This window comes from Corapipo altera, unplaced genomic scaffold (genome assembly GCF_003945725.1).
Source record: "Corapipo altera isolate COAL_440 unplaced genomic scaffold, ASM394572v1 51, whole genome shotgun sequence".
In the NCBI taxonomy this organism is placed as follows: domain Eukaryota; kingdom Metazoa; phylum Chordata; class Aves; order Passeriformes; family Pipridae; genus Corapipo; species Corapipo altera.
In genome coordinates this window covers 5559490-5577180 of record NW_020884892.1, presented here as the reverse complement: position 1 = coordinate 5577180, position 17691 = coordinate 5559490, and the positions used below count along the sequence as shown (strand labels likewise).

The window sequence follows — 17691 nt, the reverse complement described above, 5'->3', positions numbered from 1 at the left end:
CTGTAAAAATGCAATGCCCCCTGTAACACTTGAGAAGTTTGTGGCACTCTGTATTGGGGAGGCTCTGTGTTCAGTCGCCTTCACTGCCTGTTGGGACCACAGTTCCCAACCAGCCAGTGCCTGTCCTCTCCCACAAGCCCCTAAGACCACTCAGCAGAGCCTAGAAATTGTTAGTAGTTACAAAACATTCGAGTTAAATCTTCCTTTGTGAAAAACAAAACCAATACCATAGAGCATTGTGAATCTATCTCAGAGTTTTTTCCAGGGAACATCTGATCCAATTTAATTCAATAAGTCCCATTCCAGCCATTAATCTCCAGCCAAATTTTGTTTTTTATTTCATTGCACGTTATGATTTACTGCACAGCTCTCTGTTCATTATTAGTTAGAGAAGCAGTTGTTCAGATCCTCTTTCTCTTGATCTCCTGATCAAGAGAATACTGCGCAGATGTGAACAGAAGTAAGACTATTATTCCTCTGAGAGAACTCTTATCCACTTAAAAATAGTGTCTGTGAGGGAAGTTATGATCTTGCAAATAGCTTCTGCTTCTAAGAAAGACTACATTAACAGCACAAATGAGGCCAGCTTTCCTTACATCAGGTCTACCGTTTGCTGCAAAAACCGTGCAGTAACTGTCAAAACTAATATTGCACAAATATCCTGGGAGGAGTTAAAAATGTTGAAATCCCACATATATATCCTTCAGTACTTAGAAGAACCTGAACTGCCCAGCACATTCCAGAATAAACCTATTTCCTTTTCAGGAAACAAATATTTTGTTTGCTTCTATCATGCACAAGAAAGGAAAAAGCAGAAACATATTTTCTCATGATAACTACTGTCGAGACTGGAGGGTGTTGTCAGTGTTCACACAGATGCTGCCTGGTCACTGTAATCCTTCCTCCTTCCTTGCATTATATCTGTAGGAAACAGAGCAAAACCCTCTGCAGTTTGCCTCTGGAGTAGGAGCTGGGTGATACTGCTCTGTTCTAGTGTTTGTGACCACCACTCATCTCCTGCTTAACCTGGTAAACTCATTTATGTTGCAGGTGACTGGAGGTGCTAAGGAGCGAAAGCACTGACCTGTCTTTTCTGGGTATATCAGTTTCTTTCTCATCTATGTTCACTTTCTGAAGGGAGCCCAGTCTTTTTCTGCAAGATGCAAATTGACTTGTCTTCAACAGCCTGGCCCGGCTGATGATGTCTATTTAGAACAGGCCTTGAATTATAAAAACAAATGTTCTGCAGCTCAGGATGGATTTACATTGTCCTGCACTGGGAAACTCCAGAGGAAGCACTAAACTCTTGTCTACCAAAACCCTAATTAGTGAACTGAAATAACTGACCTCACTCTCAAAAAGACATTGAAATAGTCTACCCAGGACTTTGTTATGAGCTAACATTCTGAATTTTAGGCAACCAGCTTTTGAAAGTTACTGATTTAAGCTTTTACCTACAATGTCCAGCTTTAGCAAAAAGGATTCTTTCCTCGTATCACTTGTTTAAGCAAAATGTTGCCACTGTACTAGCAACCAGCACTAGTGTGCAAGCAATACTACTGTCAGGATATTATTATTCCCAGGAAATGCTTTTTTGCATTAACATGGTGGTTTAATGGCCTGTTTAATGGTAAGAAGGTGTTTCTCCTAAGGAGAGAGAATTTAAGCACTCAGATAAATAACAACAGGTGTATTTCACCTAAATGTTGTTGCTCCTAAAGCCACACTGGCATACCCAGGTTTGCATGAACACCAAGAAGGTTTGGGAACTCTGAAGCCCCATGTAGACAGCCTGGAGGGGCAAATGCTTGTGGAAGTTTTTCTCCTGGGTTGTGGTGAACATAGCACTGCACTCCTGTGGAAATTCTCTTTTTGTCTCTCAGTAGTTGTGGCTTTTCCTTGGGGAAGAGTTAGTTAGAGGTTTCAAGCATTATTTTTTCCTTCTAGCAGTCTACCTGTTTTTACAAAGTGTGTAGGAGCTCTTGAGTCCTCTGTTCCTCCACCTGTCTTGGTTGGGGGGGGTGTCAAAGTCTCAGGGGGACACATGCACACGCAGAGCGCAATTACTTCAATCTCACTCAGAGAGACAGGATGTAGATATTGCAGAGTTCTCAATAACACATTATTTAAATTCCATTTAAATAGTATGAATTTCCATGATATAAGCTACCTTTTTTCTCCCAGGATGTAAATCACAACGCAGATAAGGTTCCCTCAAATTAAAAGGTGTTTTTCAGCACCAACATCATGGAAAAGTGTTGTCTAAGGCTCCTTTTTTTCCTTAGGGTCAGCCTAAACCTGATCTTACTGGTTGGGGTCATGTTCCCTCTTGTTCCTAATCTAATGGTGTAAATCTATGTCAGGAATTTACTTCTAAGTCTAACTCTCTTGCTCAAGTTGTAGCTATTGGAGGGCTTTGCTTAGGACACTGTTGATGTGACTCACAGGACATGAGCCTATTGCACACCCCAAACTTGAGAAGGAGATGCTTAGAGGTTAGTCTGTTTGGGAAACCTTAAAAAGGGCAGAATTAGTGTTAGAAATGATCCTTGGGGGAAGGATGTTTCTGGCTGAAGAGGAGCCTTACAGCCAGGCAGTTCTCTGTGCTCAAAGGCAATGGAAGGGATGAAGCGTAGGAGTTTGTGATATAGCCTGTGCAGACATGTATATACCACCCTATGGGGGAAACACCATAATTACTGTTCTGAGCTTCCAAGGAACTCTGTGAAGAAAAACATAAATCTCAACCATCTAGAGATTTCTGTAATTCAGACCAGGTGTCAGGTAGGCAGTTGTATGGCTCCAGCACATGACTTACAGTCACCTTTTTATCCTTGTTCCTGTGCTACTGAGGCCCTTTAAGTCTAATATTCTCAAAAGTAAGGAAATATGTTTCCACTGAACCAAATCCCATTTGTCTAGGTAGTGAGAACAAATACCAGTTATAGATCATCTTGGACAGTCGATTTTAACCTCATCCTGGTCAATGGTGCAATATGATAGCTCCTTCTCAACCCCAAATTCATAAACACAGGAAATAAAAATTATGAGGTTTAAATGACCTGTGAGATCTAGGATTCTGGCTAAGACCTATCTTACCATTGATTAAATCTGGAATCAGATTGTGACATTAATTTAGGACAAATGTAACATTGGAATTATACCCCACTGGTTGATAATAATTCAAAAGCTCTACACTTAATGTAGAATTATGGTACTTGTTAGTGTTAAATACCTTAATTATTTTAAAATATCTTCAGAAATTATTCTACCAAGGTAGAGGTCCTCTTTGTTCATGAATGTAGACAACTACTCAATTGTAGGAATTTCTGATCCTGACAAGCTTTGCTAAGTATTTGGCTACTAATTACGAACATGAATAAAAGGACACCTGCTGAAATAATTATTAAAGGATGTGCAACTACAGCCTGCCTCTTATCAGATGGATGGAGCAACTATCCTACATGAGCAGAGAATGCAATCTTACACATTTTATGACAAATATGCCATTATGTAAATGATTACATCAGTAAGCATATTAATTTGTGTGAGTACTGAACTGCTTGAATTTTAATGCATAAGGAAAGTAGCAATATAGTTCCATGCTAAATTAGATACAGTAAGTGTTAGATTTCCATAGTGCTGGCATAATATTATTTACTGACAAATAAAACTGAAATATTTCCACAAAATTCTGTTTGTAACACTACTATAAATCAGCTAGGAAACTAGGATTGTACCCTCACTGTCAGTAATGATTTAATACCTGTAAATTCAGGACAAAATTCCTTCCATTAATTTGCTTAACCATCTTTGTCTACCAATCTTGTGTACCCATAAAAGCCTTCTTTTAAATTGATACTTAAAATGTCTATTATCTTGAGTAGGAAAAAGCTTACAACTCCGTGTTGCCAGTATCTGCAGGACAAGCACATCCTAAGTATGAGCTCTGGCTCAGAAAATCCTCTAGATGAGATCCGGGAAAGCCAGGGCCATAATCTGGGGATATATCTCTACATGTTCTTCCTGTTCAATTGTTGTATCCTACATGTGTCAGCCACTACTGGAGACAGGATCCTGAAGCGTTGGCTCAGGTGGTTTTATGTTCCTATATAGAATCATAGCATTATGCTAAGGGCTTGGTGTTATGCTGAATTTAGATACCATACGGTTTGTCCTAGCACCTGAAATGTCCTGCTGTCTCTCTGTCTGGCAGTTCTAGCCAGGACAAAATTGCTTTCTAGGCATTTGGCCAACTGCTATAAAAAGGCCATGCAGCTGTGCCAGCCGTGGCAGGACACATCTCCCTCCTCTCCTTTCCACCGTAGTTTTCAGGAGGACATCAACCATGTACCCTGCATTTCCCATGTACCTGCTCCCTTTTGGCTCCTGCAGAGATGAACAAAAAGTAAGTGGGAGCCAGCCACGCTGCTCCTGCTGCTGGTCTAGGTAGTGCCTGCGGTGATTTACCTGTGGTTACATCATAATTCCATGCTAGAAGGTGGCAATCCCAGGGATGTCGTTCAGCCACTAACTAAAAGTTGATTTCTTTTCTCTCCAGACTGGAGAACAGATATGAGGGATGCTTGGAGTTGCAGGTCCTTCTAGGACCCTGGGGCACAGCTAAATTTCTAACTGCAATCCCAGCCCATCTAATCCCTGTCTCACAAGGCTACAGCTTCAGTCACTGTAACCAGGATAGAGGATTTGGCAAGGCCTTATTTGCTTTTTCTCCAAATAAGGTTGAGTTTTCAACCTTAAGGCCATACTCCAAAAGTCATTTACTTTCCTAGATCAGGGACCATTCTGGTGATTGTACAGATGTGGTATTTTTACCTACTAAATTATAAGTGAGGTTTGCAGCTGGGTGAAGAAGATTGATTTCCCTCTTTTGTTTGTGCAATGATCACTTTGGATTGTGTCCATGTGTAACTAAGGCTTTCCTAATCATGGACCGAGGATGCACTGGATCAAATGGCAGTTAAAAGCCCATGACCTTAGAGAGTCACAAACCACTTACAGAATGTCTCATGGACAGCTTCTCCCATGGGGAAATGTTGCAATCTTCAGTTTTATGTCTTCTTTAAGCCCAAAATGCTTTAAAACTGGATGTTAGCATTAGCTCCACAGTTCTGGGAGAATGTGGCATCATGCAGGTGCTGGAATCTTTGCCTACACAAGCACAACTGCTCATCTTGATCCCACATCTCTCTCTAGTCTTTCCTCCCTGTTCAACAAATTCAGGTTTGAGGGATGGAGGAGCTCTAATGAGGCATTTTACCACCCCCAAACATGGTTGTTCCTTGCCCTCCCCCCCAGAGCCTGGCTTTCCAACACACACCACCCACCTCTCACTCCTTCCCCCAGGGATCACACAGAAGTCTCAGGCACGCTCGGCTTCACAGCAAAACTTCTCCAATTTGTTTGTTATTTTTCCTCTGGCTTTATTTATGAAAGTGGTGTGACAGAACACTCTCCCTCTTTTTGCCACCTCTCTTCCCTCTGTTTTGTTTCCTGTCAGGCATTTCGCCCTGGCACACAAAGTAAAGACGTGAAACAGGAGTTGGGAACATCTGGCCCTGGCTGCAGAGCATTGTCAAGAAGTTCTTAGACTTAAAATCAGCTTTTTCCCCCTCTTCGTGGGACCTTGCTGTGGGATGTTCAAGGCTTCCTGCCGCAGCCCCCAGGGTGGCCAGCAGCCCCCAGCCGGGGTTCCACTCTCTCCAACACAATTACAGTCTGCAAATGTTTAAAGGCAGTTTCTTTTGATTTAGCCACATGCTTCAAATTGTTATGTGGTTAACCACTGAGAACAAACCCCCACACAAATACCTACGTATCAACTCGCTTGAGCCAGGGTGGTAGTGTCGGGGGAGGAAGGGGAGAGGGGAGGCTTCCTCATTTTGCTTTTGATGAGAATAGAGTTTTCTTTTGGTTTTCCCAAACTGCCAGCAGCTGCTGCATCACGGTGTGTGCTGGTTGATGCCCATTTGCACTTTTGTTTGCTGATGAAAGGAGTCTTGTTCGGCAGCCGTAGCCACGTACCCCAATGGGCCACGTCCTGTGCTAGTGTAAATCAGCTTGTCTGGTGAATAGGAACTGAAAATGCAACCTTCTCTCTCTGTGTGATGTGCAAGAGCCTAGCTGGGGGAAGACTTCTGCACTTTGACATTGCCCTATCCCATGTCCCTTAACTCTTATAAAAAACGAATACTTTTCTGCTGACTCACAAAGACAGATGGATTATGTTAACTCCAGTCAAGATAGAGGAGGATACACTAAAAGCATCACGTGACGGGGCTGAACACAGCGTTGGGGTTCAGGGGGACTGAGCAAGGAGTTTCACATCTTGCTCTCTTCAGCATGGATGGAGCTTGGCTCATGGGTGCCACATGGGAGGAGCAATGTGTGGTCTAGGCGAAGCCCTGCTGCTAATCAGTCTCTGAAATAATGGCCCACATAGTTGTTTCCCTCCCTCTCCTTGTGCCCTCTCCCTGGAGCACTGCAACTCCCCAAAGCCCAAGAGAGAGACTTGGAGCCAACAGCAATGAAAAAAGAAACACCCCAAAACAAACACAGAACTCAAATCCCCTCAGTAATTCCATTGCCTCTACTTAAATCTTCTTAAATTACAGAGAGTTTTAGTGAAGTAAATTAACTTCTTTTTGCTTGCATTTCCTTGCATTTTTGAGGACTATGATGCTGAAGAGCAAATTGTCTTACAAGCGGAATCCAACATGGGGACAGTTGCCAAACACGACGGGCAGAGCTGTTCATGTAGCGGTCCTGAGAGTGGACCCAAGTGGAAATAGAGATAAATATTTTGCCACGAGCCAACTTTAAGATCCATCTTAATTTTATTTTTGTTTATAAAATGGCGGATTAAAGACAATACAAGGTGGCTAAGAGATTCTTCAGGCAAAAGCTGCAATCTAAATGTGATCTGCTTTCTCAGGTATGAAACAAAATTAAATCCTTTGCTGTTTGTGGAAAACTGCATAAAAAGGAGGGGTTAAAAGCTTTGGATGTGGGGAACATTTTTGGGGAAAGTGGTTTAGTTCCTCTGGTCCATTTATCATCTCAGCAGTGAAACATCACTGTGTGTATGAAGTTAGCTCTGCAGGACTCTGTACCTGTCAAAATTGTTTATCCATACTTGCCAACAACAGCAAGAAAGTCAGGAACACTGGCAGATGTGATGGTGAGTGAGTTGGACACATGGAGTGAGGGCGTATGAGCTGAACCTCCTCACTGATGCAGAAAAAGAAAACGAGTGAGGGAAGGAACATTAAAGCATGAAGAGTCTAATCTTACAGAGTTTAATGGTTTGTGGTAGGTTACAAAAAAAAAAAAAAAGACCTTTTGCAGAATTTTTTCATGGGCAACTGAGTAGGTAGGTCTTGATGACCAGTTAGTCCTCATGCTGCTGAAGGTTCAGCAGAAGCACCTACTGGGGGATATTGTTACATTAACATTATTGGCTGTGGGTAGCTGATTGGTAATATAGCACTTAGATAATTAAAAACTAATATGATAATCACTTATTAAGGAATTATTAAGGAACTACTTAGTGCTTGGTATAGTTTTGTGAAAAGACAAAAAAGTCTCAGTCTAAATCGAACAGAAACTTAATCCTATGTGAGGGCTATCAGGGGAAAAGAAAAAAATGGGGGGGGCGGGCAGAGAATTCAGGTTTATAAAAAGAAACACGTACACAATGAGCTGAAGGTTGTGCTTCTGCACTTCCTGCTCTGGGTGTGAGCAGAAGAGGAAATACCAAAATACCACCAGAAAAACTATTCCCACAGCATTTCCAACCTGGCTGAAACCAGAAAAGTTCTGACAGCCCTGCAGAAAAGGGGTAAAACCTCACAATCAAACCAGTCCCAAGCATCTTGCTCATCAGAAAGCCAACAAAATTTTCAAAGATGGGAAATTTGGGTAGACCTAGATAAGTCTTTATATCTCCCCTGACTCCTTGTCTGTACTCTGTATTTTCTGCATTTCATGGATCATTGGTGACATTTGACTCTTCTTCCAGCTTTGAGAGGGGCACATTTCTGCTACGGCCAGTTTGGTCGCATCACAGACCACCAAATTGCAACCAAACCAGTCCCACTCAGTGAGGCATTCCTTGGCCCTCCTTTCATTTCTGGCAGTCGATCCACTACAGTGAGAGTACAACCCACACATATGGGAAGAACTGACCTTTCAATGCATAAAATGCCATCAGTTTCAGTGTTGCCCCATGTTAATGATTAAAATGAATTCCTGAAGGCTCCCAGGCAGACAAGACATGAGTTTGGTCTGGCCGTTCTAGTAAACTTTCCTCTGATATCAAAGTAAGCCTTGAAAATGAGCAGCAGGATCACAAAGGGTTGTATGGAAAGATGGCACATCAGGCAATTAGTTTAAAACTTCAGATCTGGAAACTTTGCAAAGAATTTGGAAAATGGCTCTTTCCCATTATTGGTATATAAAAAAAGGAAAGTATTCTGTCCTACTAAACTCCCAAAATTTAAATATTAAAGTCTCTTGTTCGATTTACAGTATTATACACTAGAATTCAGGACTTAAGAAATAGTCTAAGGAAAATCAGAGATAAAGTAAAATTACTGTAGAAAGCTGGTTTTCCTGTAGATGTTTCCTCACACATCTAAGCAAGGTCTGAATCAAACTTTTCCCTTACAATTAGAGAATCAAATCCCTGGACTGGCTCCAATGAGCAGCTCAGGAATGTTCAGCACAACCACAGCCTCTAGCTATGGGACAGAACAAAAGTTGCAACAGTGATGATGCTTTATCTTCCACATTTTACTCCAGCAACACTTCCATGGGTGCCAACAATGAAATCTGCTTGAAAGAGGCCTGAAAAGAAGATTTTTTTTCTTTTCAAATTCTGAGTCAGTGATTTAGAGACTGATCAACTCATTGCATTTGTGACTGTGGTTAACTGAAACCACCTAATGCCATCATGAACTCTCACATCCAAAAATGAAGCTAAAACCTTAGCTAAGCCAAGCCCCATGTCTGAATGCAGCTTTCCAGTTCATTCAGAGCAGCATAGCACTCAGCATTTCCCCTCCAACAACAGAAAGCCCCTTCCTGGCCTCCCGGAAAATTGCTGCATGAGAATACAGTTGTCACTCCCACTGCAAACTTATTTAAGAGACAATAGGACAAATAGTTGGCACATAGTTTCTTCTTAAAACGTAAATCTAGATCAACAATAAAACATAAAAGGCCAAGGAAACATGCAAAGGCACTCAGAAAATGCTCATTTTACTTTACAGATTAATTTTTGCTGAGAGCGAGACATTGCAATTTACAAAGTGGGCCCTATTCTGCAATTCCTTTCTTACACAACCTCATTTTAGAACCACTGAGGTTGTTTATGAGAGTAAAAGTTACTCACATGAGTAAGGACTCCCAGAGTCTGGCCTTACGCATTTTGCTACCTAGGCATTATCTGGGATGTAGAGCAGTGTGTATTTTTAGGAACTAGAAATGGACTTCAGTTGTTTCTTTTGGAAAAAGTTTTGTCTTCAGCTTTCACCCATCTGCTTTTTGCAGTTTGCTCCGCAGCCACATTGAATGGACGGGCTCAGCCTTTGTCCCTGTCTCTGTGCTGCTCTTTACCAGCCACTCTCAGCCCCGACGCTCTGTAACTCACCAGGACGTGTGCAGTCTGAATTCCCATTCCAGATTTGCTCCTCAAGCCTAAGGCCATTATTCCATCTCAGATTAAAACGTATCTTCCCATGGGCAGCTGAAAAAGAGCATGTTTCTTCAGCTTTTCTTGCCACAAAATGATAAAATAAACTGAAATAAAATAATAATAATAGAAAGGAAATCCAATGTACGGCAATCCTCAGAGTTCTGGAGTCTAAGAGTGTTGATCTGCATCCATAAATGTCCTGACCGGTGAGGAGACACAGGCACTACAACTGGAAAGAGAGCAGGAAGGAAAACCTACCATGTGAGCAAAGTTAAAAAAAAAAGGGGGGGGGGGGAGAAAAAAAAAAGAGAGAGAGAAAAAACGATCTGCTCAGTGGACAGCACTTGGGCTGATAGCAGGGATTTCAGGAAATCCAAACACTCAGACAGGAAATCTGAACACTGGATAAACATGCCATAATCTCCACAGATACAGTTAACGTGCTGCGTCCCCCGTTAACCCATTGCCTGCCCGTGGCTGAGCCTGAAATCAGATCTGCGATGTGAGACGCCTGGAAACACAAGCTGCCCGGGGGGCTCCAAAGCCTGAGTGCTCAGAAGTCTGAGCAGCAGCCCTACGATCAACCCTGCCCTCTCCTTCTCTCAGCGCTCTGGCGAGGATTTTTTCCTCCCTTGATTTCTACACAGTGATGTGTTAGTTAAAAAGTGAATGATTTTCCTCGTCTGAGAAGGAGATGCACCCTGGGCCCTGAAACAGCAGGGCAACCTGCCTGAATTCTTGTGTGCCAGTGACTGTGGCTACCTGGTAGTCTTGAATTAGTTTTACCTGGGTTTTTTTCCACCTCTCTTTTGCTGTAACACAAGATTTGTATGGCTGGCTGCAATGGTTTACTCCAGGGATGATGCAGTGGGGACACGCACACACGCATACCCTCCTTAGAAATTATAGGGAGAGACTACTTAAAGTAACAGGGGGAGTTTGGAAACTCTCTTTATGCCATTTTGTCAAGGAATTTGGTCCCGTGGCAGAGGGGCTGGAACTAAAGAGATCTTTAAGGCCTCTTCCAACCCAAACCATTGTATGATTCTATGAACTGAGGAACAAACTCTTCAGTTCCTGGTAAAATTAAGATGAAGCCTGTTTGGTTGGTTGTTTTCAGAATATAGACTTTGCTCTTTGTGCCTTGCGTCTTAATTTATTTCTTTTATATAGTGTAACTTGGTTACAATATTAATGCAAAGCTCTTAGCTAGTTACAAAAGTAAGCAGAAGCAATAATATTTCACAGAGCTGACCCTTTGCTCCCACAGATGTAATTAATAAAGTGAAGTTTACATGAGAGTTGCCAAATTTAAATTCATAGGATTATGAGCACGCACACACACACACAATTAAGACCTGCATGTTTGCAGGATGGGGAGGGACTTCACTGTCCTTTCTGTAGGAAGACAGTTGCAGGCTTCTCTGCTTTTTAGCGGTGACAGACTCCTAAGGAAAGGGTGCACTTCAAAAAATGTTTCTTCTCCCTGAAAATTAACTTTTTGGGACAGTTCTGCCTAAAGCAAGTTAAAAAGAAAACATCATGTCTTCAGATTTTCTGGTTCTTCTAGGATTTCATAGAAATAAATAAATAAATAAAATTAGTACCATGAATTTCACTTTGCAATTTGGCAGTGGACATAATTAGACACAGAGATAATATCCACCAACTGGTGCCCTCACTTAAGACATTGGCAATCAGCTCATCTGAAATAGTCTTAGTGTAAGTCCCACATGCAATATTAACCTGTATCATTATATTAAGGTCCCTGCTAGGAACAAAATAGGAGCACTATAGGAAAAGGCTTCCTTCAGCACCTTCTGCTGAAACACCTACCTACAGGGTGTTTCTGTTTATAATGTCACAGACAGAAGCTCTGGCAAACCAACACTGGTTACAGCATTCCCTGGAAGGGGCCAGGCTTGGACCTTATACCTAGTCTGTGGAGTTAGGTTGTGATGGCCAGGCAACACTGCAGGGAGCCTGGTAGCAGAACTGGGGTGGAAAATTTGGATTTGGGGGCATCCCTGCCTCAGGAACTCTCCTCTGGTCTCCAGCCTCATTCTGACTCAGGAAATATCTTTCAAGTTGGGCCCTCATGTTCCCAGTCATTCTCCTGCTACTTCTTAGGAAGCATGAGGCTGGTGATGGAGGTTGGTTCCTGTGGTTGGAGATCTGGCAGCTGCATCTGTGCAGAGAGCTGGTAGAACAAATGTTTGACTTAAGAGGCATGAAGTCATCTGCCTGGCCGAGCATGTGCTTCATGAAACAAGGACCAAATGGTTGCTTGGTAATGTCAAGAAGGAACTGGTGGAAAAACAGGGAAAAATTAAAACATGTCAGGGTTGAACTTTTTTTTCTTGTTCCATGTGCTCTGCCAGTGAGCTATTTCAGTTATTCACTTTTTTCCAAAGAAGTTCTTCTGTTGTCACGGTATTTTTTACCTTTCCTTTTCTTGTATTTTCCCCTTAGTGCCATTCTTTCCAGTAGCAAAAGGAAAGCAAAAATAAAGAAAGGGGATAAAATGCAGCCTTTGCTTTTCAGTGTAACTGGGGGTGGGGGTGAGGGGGAAGAGAAAATAAACATAAACCTTCAAAATATGCATTTTGGAAAAAAACAAAAGCCTTTTAAGGTTGAGAGACTTTTCATTTGAAAACATTCAAGCAGCTCCAGAAAAAAAAAGGGAGCTGGGGGAAGTGGGATATAATTTATTACCACTAACATCTGCTGTAAATCAGTTAGAGGTAGGCAAACATTCCCTACCAGGGCACAGTTAGGTCAAGGTGAGAGAGGATAAAGCAATAATTAAAAAGACCAGCGTCCCCCAGGCACCTTCAATAGGTTGTAAGCAGAAGAGCAAGTGCTTGCTGTAAAACTGTTTTGTTTGTCTAGAAAAATTTCAAAGGGGGTAAAAATATTAACTGGTATATTCAATGGAAAACTATCGGTTTATAAAATGTCTCCAACAGCTTCCATGCAGAACCACAAAAAGTATTATATTTTTTCCATGTTTCTAGTTAAAAAATAAGTTGAAAAAAGGTTGTGCTTATTGAGAGAAGTTTCATTTGATGAGAAATTTCTGCTGAAAAACTCTACAGAAAGTTGTTATTGTCAGTCTTGCTAAAAGGGAGAACAGGAACAGCATGGTGGGCAAAATAATGAAGCTGACAATAATAAACCATACAGAAACATTTCAGCAGAAACAAAGCAGAGAGAAGACTTCAAACTCAGGCCAGCAGAGTTATGGAAGCTAAAAAGTGGATAAAGAGTCTTGAAAGGGCACAGCAGCTGCAAAAAATCCCCCATCACCTGAGGAAAAAAAAAAAGCCAGTGGCCTTACTCAGTACGATGTCAAGATACTTGCTTTTAAATTTAAAAAAATCCCTCTACCGCATCCACCCTTCATGTACCCGCAGCATCTGAGCTTTCTGATCACTTACTATATAACCCCAGGATGTAGCTTTGTGTATTCTTATAGCTGATAATGAAATTCTCACTTCTTCCACGAAGAACTCTACAGCTATGAAATTAAGACAAATCAGTTAATTAAAGATTAAAAGGCTTTATCTATGTATGTGAAAGATAAAGCACATGAAATCATTATTGAGATTGTGAACAAAACTCTTGAGAAAGTTATCATTAACCTACGAGGCCCCAAGCTCTGTTATTTTTCATGTTTCAATGACAAACCTTATCATTATAATAGTCAGGATTTTATTTTCCAGTATAGATTTGAAATAAAGATCACTTCTTTAATTTTCACTGCCCTACTTACTGGATTTGAGAAGACTTCAACAGAATAATAAAAATATTTGGAGACAGAAATCGCAGATCCCAGTTTTGTCATTCTGCACCCTTCAGTCACCCGGAGGCTTTACATTCTTAAAAAAAATGACTTAATATATTCACATGAAACTAATTTACTTTCCATTTAGAGCATGGCCAGCCCTGTGCACTCAGCCATTCCAGACCTCTCTCTCAGTAGCTACCAGAAACTGAATGCCAGAGAAACACTGTGGCACGCTAAACAAAGTTCCCCAATCACACTGTGACTCTATCTGGATTTACAACAACATATGCTAAGACTTAGCAAACATTAGAGAAAATGAGTAGAAAACACTATCCAAAAGGATTTCATAAACACTGACACAACTTACCATAAGCTATAAACACTATTTTTCTTGCAAAACTTCTGTAATTAACTGGTTTAGAGAATTCTTACTGCGCTACAAAACATATCTCTTTGTGCACTGGCTTTCAATTTTAACATTTGCTTGAAAATTCCTGCCATTTTTATTACTAGTCCGCTCCTTCCTAAATGAGCAGGCAAGAAGGTTTACTTTTGAGATCAGCATCCCTGCTGGCAATGTTGCACTAGGAAAAGCACCAAGCCCCCTCCCTCCAGCAACAAACCCCGTGCTCTTACATTACCCAAGAAACATTGCCGCTTTCCCCACTGTTCATTCACTGAGATACAGCAGAAGCTGTGTTCTAACAGGTTTAACGACATGTTTGTACATTTATTAAGCAAATAGCACCTCTTGACGTTACGAAAAGGTCTGGGCATTAGAAATTGCCTTGACAAGAAGCACTTGACCCTTGGTGGTAGCTACAGGCTGCATCAATGCGCAGGAGGCTGTGCATGTTTCATTTCTAACTGTTTTTAAAGTTTTCTTTTTTAAAATAGGAAAAAAACCAAAACATTAAAGCATTTCCTTTTTTTACCTCTCCTTTTCATTCACTGTTCCTTGCTGCAATTGCAAAAAAGGGGAATATTTTCATAGACCTCCTTTTCTCCTCTATTCTTTTTCACCAATGTGGCATGTAAAAAGAGGAAACTGAAGACATGTCCAAACAATTATTTTTTAATGAGCTCTGCTCAAAAAATGCTGTATAGAAATATACAGTTAAGGGTACTAAAGAAGACAAATGCTACCTAAAGATGTCTCTATGGTGTGAGCATAGCTGCTGGCTTCATCCTTTGCCAGAGATATATGGAGACTCCAGACAACATTGAGAGACTACTATGAGTTGAGTTATGCACCATGGACCCAGGTAGCAACAAAATGCTGTTGTGTAGGGAAATCTGAATTTCTGAGTCTCTCTGCATCATTCTCTATAGGTTCCTAGGCCATTAGTTGTGCTGAAAGGGCTGAGTTGGAAGGACACCTTGCACATGTTGTGAACATCTCACCAGGCTCATTCTTCCTTTGTCACTAAAGTTTTCCCCAGTTTCCTTTATAAAAATAGTTGAAAAAGATGCCTCCTCAATTTGTTATCATTGGTTTGTTGCAGAAAAATTGAATGACAAACAGAACTCATGAATTCCAGAGATTTATAAACACTATGACAAACATCAGTTGATCACCAGATCAGTTTAGCTACTATGGGATTTTTTAGAAAAGAAAAGCTTCTCATGATCTGAGTCTTTGGAAGTCATGTGACCAATTATTTTAAGCATTTTTTATAAATGAACACTAAATGTATACATAAAAATTAGTGCTACATTTCTTGTCAATCCCTTATCACAAGGAGCTGAGCATTTAAAAGTATGGATGGGTGCCATGAGACTTGTCATATACATGTGAGAGTCAACACTGTTATAAATACTGCAAACTTCATATGCTTATATCTGTATATCTGTATACAGCAGAGGCTGTGTACAAGCGTTATTAGGCTAGGGAGCTTTAGAGGGGTCCATAAAATGAAAGGCTGTGGCAGTATAAAAATGTGGAATTGATAAGGGAATTGTAGATTTTGCATATAAGTTTTTGTATTGTATTATATTGTATGTATGTTCTGTCTGTTCATTGTTTGATATTTTACACGGTACCATATATGGTTATGTTCAGCCCCTATCTTTTATGATTGGTTGTGATTTGCATGCTCCACCTAAACCCCACCTTTTGTTCTAGTGCCTTCCTTACCCATGTTATTTAAGGCTGAAGCCATTTTATGTAGAGGCTCTTTTGTGCCCTTTTGTTCCTCCCTTGAAGCTGTTCAGTTGCCCTGCTACTTTTATAATAAAATCACCTTACCAGCTGCACCCAGAAAAGTTGTGGAGGTCTTTATTCCAGCGTCGACCTCCGCAAAAGGCCACTTGGAAAAAGATGTTATTTCTAATTCTGTTGACAGCTTTTGGAAATAGGTGATGGCCATCATGGCAACACGTCTATAAAGAGGAAGATAAACTCAAATCAAATTTTTTCCCCCCAACTGTAATTCACTAGGCCATTTGATTTTTATGCAAATGCATATGTGTGTGTTGTCAAAATCCAAACCCTCAAATGCTGATGAGGAAACAGGACTGAGAAACAAAGCAGAATGGTAAAATATAAGCCTGCTCTGTTGTGGCCCTGAAGTATTCAGATGAACAGGAGATTGTCCAGCAGAAGGTTGGGACTGCTGCAGAAAGATGTGACTTTTGCAGGGTGAAACTAGGACAGCATGGGTAGTGGGGTTGCCTCTGCTAGATCCAGTGAGCCAGAAAGTGCTGTATCCTGTGCTCAGAAGGCCTGCAGTGCCTGTCCTCCACTACTGTCCCTCAGTATGCCTGGGACCATCATCAGAAAGGTTCTTGGGGAGAAGCAGTGATTACAGGAGACTCGTTGTCACAGAGAGACTGTAGCACTTCCCTGAAAGAGGAACGTGCTCTGCAGATGTCTCATTTCCATATTTCTCTTCATCACATCACTGTTCTGGCTGCTTACACTCTGGCTTTAGGCTGCTCCTTGGGAGAGGTTCCTTCAGTTCTTCTGTGGGAGGTGGTGTCTGCCTTCATCCCACTCTCACTTGCTGTGAGTCCCTCTGTGAGTGTTCACCAGTGGAAGCACTCATCCTGGCTCAGCCAGGATCCCTCATTTGTGCTTTGCCACATTATCATCAGAGGTTTCAAACAGAGCATTACGCTGATCACACATCTGTTTCAGGGCTACACAGTACGTCCATGGAGGAAGATCATGCAACAGCAAATATGAATTAATCCCCTTTCTGAGTGACTTTTCTTAGGTTAAACATCTTGCTTTCCTACCTTTTAATTGCTGCACAGACTGCCTCACTAGGTTTGTACTTCAGAAGGAGGTACCCACATGTCCTGATGCTTAGCAGTGTTCATGTGGTCCTTCTCACACAAATGAGGGATCGTGACTTTTTCTCACATGGAGGTCAGATGAGTGACCTCCTGCTCAATCTTTGGTTACTCAGTGACTAAAGAACAGGGGTTTATAACCTATTCCAAACACCTTAACACCTTCTGACCAGCCTTTCTGCTGCCTGGGGCCCAAACCACCCTCTGCCCCAGTGGCTTGCCCCTTCTGGTCCCTCTCCAGTCCTACAAATAAAATTGAGTTGTTAATGAAGATTCATTAAGCAGATTCATGGATAATTCTGAGTTCAAGCTTTTATGCTGGCCTTGGTCAACTCACCCAAACTTCATTTAAACTGACAAATCCCAGGGCACTTTCAAACTGCTCTCTAGTTTTATTTTGGTTTAATCCCAACCTAAAGCAGGATGCAAGGATGTGCACCAACCCTACTCCAAGTCATACACCGCCCCACTCCTTCTTAGGAAAAACACAGCCTGGCTCTCTCTGGTTACACCTCTTACCTTGATAAAGTATGCCTCAGATTGGGGTCCATTTTCATGTCAGATCCTTCTTAAATGGTGGGTTCCAGAACTGCACACAGAAAAGTCAAATGCAAGCTTTAGTCCTAAGCCAGCACAAACATCTATCTGCTTCAATTCTCCATGTAAAAATTGTCATAATCACAGTTTATGACCTTACAACACAATACTTGGATGCAGGTTGCTCAGATGCTACAGGGATAGCATTTGTAAGGCATGAATTCTAAGGATGGGATAAAGTCTAATATTTCTACCATTATGGCTCTAGTGGTCAAATTGGATTCTTCACTGTATAAGAAACTAGAGAATATGTCCTTCAAGACAGACTGGATGACATCAGTTTTCCCTC

The 17691-nt window shown here is 41.4% G+C and overlaps 1 protein-coding gene and 1 long non-coding RNA gene across 5 annotated transcripts in view; one reads left to right on the top strand and one right to left on the bottom strand.

Annotated features, from left to right (window-relative positions):
* The window catches only part of ASAP1 (ArfGAP with SH3 domain, ankyrin repeat and PH domain 1), a 148575-nt gene extending 138614 nt beyond the window's left edge, over positions 1–9961 (bottom strand). For all 4 annotated transcript variants that reach the window (XM_027645560.1, XM_027645564.1, XM_027645562.1 and 1 more), the window contains exon 1: positions 9674–9961. The gene's annotated coding sequence lies outside the window, so the exon portion shown is untranslated. The remainder of the gene's footprint in view (positions 1–9673) is intronic.
* On the top strand, positions 6881–10010 carry LOC113948179. The gene is made up of 2 exons (XR_003528031.1): positions 6881–6955; positions 9574–10010. It is a non-coding gene; the product is annotated as an uncharacterized LOC113948179 (long non-coding RNA).
* Positions 10011–17691: the final 7681 nt, after the last annotated feature.